This window comes from Toxorhynchites rutilus, chromosome 2 (genome assembly GCF_029784135.1).
Source record: "Toxorhynchites rutilus septentrionalis strain SRP chromosome 2, ASM2978413v1, whole genome shotgun sequence".
Classification (NCBI taxonomy): Eukaryota; Metazoa; Arthropoda; class Insecta; order Diptera; family Culicidae; genus Toxorhynchites; species Toxorhynchites rutilus.
In genome coordinates, this window is record NC_073745.1 from 256276733 (window position 1) to 256286276 (window position 9544).

Genomic DNA, 9544 nt, shown 5'->3' on the forward strand with positions numbered 1-9544 from the left:
AGCGTGGCGCATCTTCGACGACCTCTACACCAGAACGAAAACGTTGAAACCATCGTTGTGCGGTGGAAATGGAAACTGTATCGGGTCCATAAACTGCACAAATTTTATTGGCAGCTTGAGATGCATTTTTGCCTTTGTCATAGTAGTACTGTAAAATATGTCGGATTTTCTCTTTATTTTGCTCCATATTTGCGACACTATAACTCACGAACGACTTAACCAAACAAAACACTGTCAAGGACTATATTATAGCGCGCAAAAATACCTTTCCAACAAGCTATAGCTATACTCGATACAATGAATACAACTAGAACTACGCGCTTACAACAACACCTCGCGGAAATACCGCAGGAATTTTTTGACAGCCCAATATATGGTCGACCATTTTTTCAACAATTATTTTCAAACCCTATACATAATCGAATCTCAAGAAAACATTTTTTTCATTAATGTCAAACATTAATAGAAAAATAGCTTTTTTGTGATTCGATTATGTATTGGATTCGAAAATTAACGTTGAAAGTGAAATTGCGACTATATGAGGGGCTTAGAATGCAAGGAGTGTGAGTGACTTGATCGATTTCTCTTCATCAACTTTTAGTTAATAACTCAATTGCAAAAACGTTCCAATTAAGGTTTGCTAAAGAATCTGATAGGTGAGGTTCTGACCTATCTTCCACATTGTCAAATACAGCTAGGAATGTATTTGAGGCTAAGCTATGACCAAAAGAGAGAGTCGATGTAGAGAAATCGATCAAATCACTTATGGCGGGTTTACATTAGGGAGATCTATAGCTATAGATGGATTTATTCACGTGAAAATAGGTGTAAACGGGTGAGAATAAATATGATACACTTATTCGAGGTATATATAACATGAATAAATTCAGCATATGTAAACGCTTGTGAATTTCTCACTGGTGAGAAATCACTAAAGTTGGATGCAGTTCTACTTCAGGTGAATAAATTCACCGAAAATATGAATATATTCATTATAGAAGTTCACGCTAGTGTAAACGGTTTGGTGCGATTTCTATAAATCTCATCATATTTCTTCACATGAATATATCACTAGTCTAAACCCACCCTTTCATTCTAAGCCCCTCATATATAATCGAGTCCGACCTTTATCGAGTTATTGATTGCATTAGGTTAAGTATTCGTAAGCTACATTCCACATTTATCAAATTTGTAAATCACTCGTACAGCAGGAAATCTCATTTAGATCTTGATAAAATACCGAAGAATAATACCAAAATTGGAAAGAAATAGCTTTTAAATACCAGTATTTTATAATTTCAATGCCAAAGTAACACTTTATCAGTGTTGCTTTGGTATTGGAAGTGCTCTTTTTAGTATTGGAATAATATTGTAGGACGTGATGAAAAATTATTCCTGCATTTCAATATATAGATCTGCTCGAATGATATGATTAATTAATTGTTTTTGCCATTTTATGAACTACATATAAATACTACACGAAGCTTCGAAGGAAATGCTATTGCTCAATCATTAGAATAAGTAAATAAAAAATCATTTTAGAGCCGATTAAAATACAACGGTTTTACAGGATCCAGTTTTCTTCCCGTTTTTTTAAGAGTAATCTTCCAGTTTTTAAAAAAAATATTATTAGCAACCCTGGTTGAGGCAGTTTGTGTTGTCTCACAACCTTGGATAAAACATCACCAGTCTTCACGGACAGGCAGTTACTGGGGGAGTCTCCGAGATAAATCAATGGGACAGCCCAATTCCGGAAGAGTAACGAGTCAATGCCGATAAGCTGATAGGTCTTTTCAGGGGGTCTAACAACATGAGGAGGACTCTGGGTTCCATAACACTTTTAATAAAGCCACGGTGTATTTGCTCCTGTAGCGGGAATTTAAAACCGATACTGGGACTACTTCCGTTCAGCTCAGAAGTTACCATCCCAGTCCTGAAGCCGGGAAAAGATCCTTCCATTCCAGGAGCTATCAACCCATCAGCTCAGTCTCTGCCCTCTCCGAGCTGTTCAAAAAGTGTATTCAAACTAGAATTCTTTCTTTCGGAGATGAATATGATGTCCTGAAGAACAGTTTCAATTCCGTAATATCATTCAGCAGCAAGGGGGTTTTTGGACATTAAAAAGGTCTTCGACAATGTGTTGTACGATGGTTCGGTGTTCAAACTGCATCGATTCCATTTTTCGATGCATCTGATAAAGATAATCAAACACCATCTTTCTGACAGAGTATTCCGGGTATCCCTGGAGAATGTGTATTCAGAGCAGGGGATCCTATGCGGCCATCTTTTTGTAGACTGCATAAAAAATCATGAGCGTAGAAATCATCAGTGGTTCAAAAGATCACTGAACTAGATGTTGACATCAATTCCAGGCGAAAGATTATTCTTAAGAACTGGCACCAAAATCAAGAGAATCGGCTTCGCCTAAATGACATATGGTACGACTGGCTTTTAGGGGATCATTGTCAGCTGAGTTATAGACAGTTATCAGTTGCTGAATTTACAGTAATGCTTAACCCCTTCCCGTATTATTTAAGACGTCACACATTAAGTGATTTCACTACTCTGCGGAGCGTTCTAGCGCCTATGTTATCTAAGTACACCACGAGTGACACTCGATGTTGTACGGGAAAGGGTTAATGAAACAACTTCATGGCGTCGCAAAATAAATGCCCTGGAAAATGCTTTTTTCTAGGCTTTATTTTTTTCGGTCTTCATGCTGAGGAACAAAACAAAATGCTTTTGATGTTTGAATAGAAATATGAAATGTGTATTCCATGTCTAAAGAAAACACGACACTCCTATAGAATAAGCAAATAAATTAGAAAACAATCTTTTGATTTTTCAAAGATCGATTCGGCAAAGATCGATTCTTTGGTACCGATTTAATCAGTGGATCGATCCCTACGCCGTTTGGAGAATCGTTTCAACAAGATCGGTCTTTTTATAAAGATCGCCCAATCCTAAATTATCCAACGGAATCAAATGTTGAACATACACAGTGCATTCAAAAAATGGGTGGGTTATATCTATGATACAACCGCAAGGTTGACGTGGGACTACCTTAGCTTAGCAATCATTTGTTTGTATTGATTTAATTTTTGATTGAATGAAACAATTTCCGAATTCATCTGAATTCAATATATTTGATTTGTGAATAAAAAGATTGTATGATACCATGTGAGGTCAATTCATGCATTTGGATAGATTATGTTCTTCTTTATAAGTAAATTTAATAAACAGTCAATTTACGTTTGGTATGATGACATCTTGGTTTGTCTGTGTTAGACAAACACATTTCAGTCGGAACAAAAATGCCTACGATTTGCAATTCCGAGTTCCCCAGACACCTTCGATTAGAAGTCTGTAATGGGTAAACACATTTCAGCAGGAATAAAAATGCCCCCGAATTGCATGTATTTGTAATGCCAATTTCCCCACGCTTCTTGGATTTGAAAAACACATTTCAGTCGGAAGAAAAATACACCCGACTTTCATGTATTTGCGAAGTGGATTCCCTCAGGCACATTGATTTTTAAGTCCGTGTTAGGGAAACACAGCTCGGTTGGAACAAAAATACCCCCTACCCCTACGTTTTCCCACAGGTACATTGATTTTGAAGTCTGTGTAGGGAAACCGTAAATCGGGCCAATCAAAACTAGGCAGTTAGGGAGTTTAGATAACGCTTGACATTTCACAGTTATTCAATTGTTTATCTAATGGAAAATAACATTTTATTAATTGCGATAGAAGCGTAGAAATATTCCGTATCAATTGATGCAAACATCTTTGCGATCCAGTAAGAAATGTTCGAATTATAAGAAATTGGAATCTTTCTTTTTTTCCTGCATGTTCTGTGTTTAGGTTTTCATTTTACCCCCCCCCCCCCCCATATACTCCGGTTAGACGTAGTTCCACGTCAAAAGTTTCGGGACTACCGCACGCTAGAATCGGGAAGTGGCGCTATCTCTGCTCCAACGCGCGAACTACTTTCCGCCAACTTCTGGCCAGCTACTGTGAACCGCTATCTCGATTCAGAGCTAGTTTTAGCTGATAAAATCAACGCAGTGATTTTTGTCGCGTCACAATTTCAATTATGGAGCAGAGAGCCGCCATCAAAATTTGTGCCTCCAGAGCAAACAGTGAATGCGATCTTCTACAAAAGTGTCCTTGAGCGATTATTGGCACGGATACGGCGCGTGCGGCTCGATAAATACCGGTCTGGAGAATGGTTTTTGCTTCATGACAATGCGCCTGCGCACACCGCTAGTTTGGTAACGGTTGTGTGGAAAGAGAAGGCCCATATGTAGAAAACTAATATCCAATCTTTTGAGTATGTCGTCTTTTCTTTGTTTTGACACTCCTATACTCGCGCATTGGTCTGTCAGACCGAGAAATCAATAATTCGTTCATTTCTCAGAAAATATCAGCACTACAACTTTGCGATTCTCTCTAGCTTCGTTATTCGTCGTTCGTCATCGTTTAGCGTATTGCATGTGTTAGTACGAAGGGGCCGTGTGCCACCTTTTGAACACTTTCGGTCGGACACACTAACACGAGTATAGGAGTAACTTTTTTGGACAAGTGCCTTTTTCATATTCTAGAATATTGCTGAATGAAATGTAAAAATTAATGTCAATGGCGTGGAATATTTATTGAACATAATACATAAGATCATTACCGGACTATTCTTATTAGATTTCAGTCCTTTTTGTAGCTGAATTGAACGGATCTATATACTAACTATTCGATGATATATTCGTCGTTAGATTCATACATTCAAAAGCAAAATATAAATGTTTGACTTTCGTATAAATATTCGCTAAATATAATGGTCATACATATACACACTTGTGAAAGAATTTCACTTGTGGAAGAATTGTAAACAGTAAACTATAAACTAATCGGTAGCTTATAGTAATTTTTAACAGTTAAAGTTTCTGGGATATTTTTTTATATTTTACAATATCGACAAGAAAACAAGAAAAAGAAAATGAAGTTCCTAGAAATCCTTTTATATAATCTTTGTATGCCCCATCTAAAAAAAAGGCCTTAATTCGTAGCTTACCAAGAAAACAGAGACAAATATGCAAACTTTATATTCCAGAACCTTTATCATCTGGTAATTATCTAAAAGATCGTTCTACATTTTTTTCTTCAATAAAAGACCCGAAAAACACGCAACAACTGCATGAAATGTAAGAAATATGTACAGGAGGCGAGTACAGGAGGGTTAAAAAATAGTCCCGGAAGTTTTTTGAATGCACTTGGATCGATCGAACGAAAAATGTCAAAAAACAGAATTGGTCAAGGAATAGGAAAGGTGAGGAAGGGACAATAATTATGCATTGTGAATCTATTTTACATGGAATTGGTAAAACTGAAGCACACATATAAAAATTGGATGGAGCTGGACAATATTTTGAAACACTGGAAGATTTTTGGGTTTAACTGTTTGATTGGATCGAGCAAAAAAAAATTATAGGAGGTTGTGTCCAAGATACGACCGCATTGTTGATGTAGAACTACACTGTTATTTTATATAAGTCGCTTGTTTATACCTTCGGATAGTATTCTATAATGCTGTGAAATTTTCGAAACAACTGCTTAGTAGAATAATCTTTGAAATGGTTTTTCATTGTAAAAGACGGGTGGGTAATGTCGGGGACATAACCGGAGTGACGTAGGACTATACAAAGGGGACAGCTTTTGTTAAATATATATTTTAAATATATTGTTTTATTTTCTTCTCCTACGTGAATACCTACCTATCTACCTGAAAAATGGATTAGTGTACTGTTTACTCTTTATGAATATGTTGATGGTTCTGAAAAGAACCTTTGGTGTTGTGTTTTTGTTATCACTCGATATTCCCATCTTGTTCGGTTAAACCTTCCTGTTTAGCTATTGCGTTTGCCACTCGCCACAGCTTTCACAGTTGGAAAATTTCTTCCCATCCAGCTTTGTGACATATTGTACAGTAAATTACATTCAATGCGACGTGCCGAAGCGCCACTCAGTGTCGCATTGGAGGCGATTTTAACCTGTAATTGAACATTTGCGATGACAGTGGTACAGTGTCGACTTTCAATGTGGGGTCATAATTTGGATCTCTATGTTTACAAAAATGTCCAACTAAATAAGTCGCATTACATGTCCGTCCAATTAGCTAAATGTCGAACTAATTGTAAATTACTGTACTTTCAATCTGGAAACAATTTAAGAATTGGTGAAAATTGAATAATCAGGAAATTCCCCAACTATCAATTAGCTCAGAACAACTGCCAAATTCACATACTCATCATATCCTGGCAAACAAATTATGAAAAAATCAATTTGTGTTTTATTATTATTTTGGATATTGTTTTAGAAAGCATTGAACTGTATTTCCTAAACTCTTTTTTGGAAGGTTTAATGGCCCTGAAAAGCGCCTTGTTTTATGGAATGGTTCCAATTTAGAAAACTTAGTACTCGTGGTTTTGAAAAAAACCATTTCGAACGCCCTCTTTACCGCCTTGTTCTGGATTTGCCACCAAAGCAGTTTGTACGAAGAACAAACGTTTTTCTTCTGCTACCTGCTGCCGTATTGCGATTGCGTTTGCGTCCGCCTGTTGTTGTCTTGATGCCCACCGAACCAAAGCGCAAGCAGTTTTGCCAGCCAACTCGATCACTTCGGCAGCCGGCGAAGAACTCTATAACGGCGGCTAGGTGGACTGGTGCACTGGTAATAACGCGCTCGGCCTAGCTACCCTTGCGGAGCAATTGGCGAATACACCTACGGGAAACTGCAGTCCAAAATGGTTCGAGCGGAATTTTGCCTTTCCCTTCACTTTTCCTCCTTTACCATGTCCAGACATGGCTGCTTGGGTTGGTTTGTTGATGTGTTGTGATGCGAACCGATGTGGTGTACGGTTTGAATGAGAATGATCGTTTCGGCAGCGGAGCGGGGATTTTTAAGCTGACTGGTTGGCTCGAGAATTACGCATGTGTGAGACTGCGACCAATGTTTCGTTCATTTTTTTTCTTTTTCCTTTCCAATCGTGCTTCATTGTATTTCGCTGCTGCTCTGGTTGCCCGTTTTGGTCGGTACGATTTGAGGAGCACAAAATGGACCAATCAAAAATGGGCTCATAATGCATTTGGACAATGCTTGATATTTCACAATTATTCAATTATTTATCTCAAGAAAAATTAAATGTTATTCGTTATGATAGATGCGTAGATATATTTCCTATCAATTGATGCAAAAACCTTTGCGATCTATTGAGAAATGCTCGAGTTATAAGCGTTCCAAATCTTGCATTTTTTCCTACTTGTTCAGTGCCTAGATTTTCATTTCACCCCCTATATCTTCCGGTTAGACGTAGTCCTACGTCAAAATCAGTTGACGATAATTGATTGATGATTCATTCTTGCCCTCGCAAAACAATACACTAGCTGATCGTATTTCGCAATTTATTTCATGTCAATGCATTGAAAATTTACCTCGAACGCTATTCCGGTGGCCTTTTTCGCAATTGACATAGACTCGGCTACAGTCGATTATATACATGTTGCAGCAGCACCATTATTCCGTATCTCATAACTGACTTGAAACTACTAGCAATATAAACATTTCTCATCATTTTGCGCTATTCTCAAAAGAAACGCTTCTGTTAATATTACTGGCCTCGAAAAGAGTTGCATTACTTTCTCATGCTCGAGAGAAGCGCAGCTGTCACCCTTAGTGGAGGAAGTTTTGCTACTGGCAAGCAAAAACTAATCACATACAAAATTCCACAACATTTACTTTCTTGATGACTAAACAAGAGAAATAAACTCTTTTTGTTAGTAATGTTGTGTCGCAGCTCGAGTAATAACTACGCGTAACCGTCTCGCTTGGTAGTCCTCACAAAATTCTCCATATCTTTTTTCGATCGTTCTAGATTAGCCATACACATTTATATCGGTACAATAGTGTTTGTGAAACCAACTCTACGGAACAGTGACGTCTAAAAGTATCGAGATGCTGATACTACAAATAACAACCTCGAAAACAGTAGCAATGCTTCATTATGATCAATATTAGCGCAAATGCAATCCTAGTTGAAGGCAGTTTTGCGACTGGCACGCGAACCCAAATAACTTATAACATTCCAATAAGACATTCAAGATGCTTGGTATTCCTAAATAATTTTTTGGTACACAACCTTAACGTCTGCTTCGCCATAACGTCAGTTTAATGCATTGATGTATTCTCAAAGGCACCAACGAAGTCCTTATGAAGACGGAAAATAAACAATGTTAACTGCTTGGAAAAAGACTGAATTATGCCACACAGCTTGTACTATGCTGTAACACCCATCGATGCGAATTCGCTGATGGGTTTGTCAAGAGCGACCGCCTTCACCACCAGCGGGGGGAGCTTGATTTTGGTTGCTGCCTGGGCGTTTACATTTTCGACCGACGCGCCGAAATCACCTATTTCGCTGTTGTTCGGTGCGGTGTCACATTCGCGAAGGCTCGGTTTAGTGCGAGCGCTTTTCACTGCACCAACACCGCGTGCATCATTAGATGACGCTTACCTCGTAATTTTATTGCCCCTGGCATGTGTTCGTTTTTTGCAGGACTCGAGCCTGCCTTCCTCTTCTTCTTGCTCATCGCACACTACACGAAGCGTCCAATTTATGATGCGGAAAGAAAAACACACGATACGAATAACGCGAAAAACGAACAGAAAAATCAAACGACGATTTCCAAGTTGGATTACCACTGGTGGGGTCCAATCTTAGATCGAAGCGCAGCGAAAGCAAAGTGAACTGGATTACTCAACAGTCCGATGCCGAATGAAAGTTTGCCTCAGCGAGATCCACTGTTTATACTCTAGGCAAGTATTCCCCTTCATTCTTCTTCTTCTTTTCCTTTGTACACGGAGACTTTAAATCCTACGATTTCCCCTCCGTTGGTCGTCGATAAGTTGCTCGTTATTGATAGCTCTGTTCGGGAAATCACTCAAATGGACAGAACAAATATATGGGAAAATAGAAACACTTAAAGTTTTCATGAATTTTAACCATTTACTAACCAGGGGATTCTAATGTATGGCATATTAAACAAATCTTACGGAATTTCCGATTCGTTTAGTATGTAAATCGCCAAAATCCGTTCGCGGCAAAAATAGTTATTAACGTTAACTTTATTTCATAAAAACGTGACCTGTTTTCTGATTTGACACCCATAATGAAAGACGTAGTTCTACGTCAAAAACTGGAAGAATCCAGTTTAAACTGGAACATTGGCAACGCTGTTTACACCGCATTCTTGTCTACGAGATGAGCAGATTGCAGGTCCCAAAGGCGTGAATATCGTGGGCTTCGTGGATGACATCGCACTAACAGTGGCAGGCGAACGCTGGAAGAGGTTAAGAATCTAGCTACCGAGTCTGTGACGATGGACTGGATACAAGCAGCGAAACTGCGAATTGCTCATAACAAAACGGAAGTGCTGTTGGCGAATAACTGCAAAGCCGTACAGCGGACGAAATCACAATCGGGGAACATGTGAC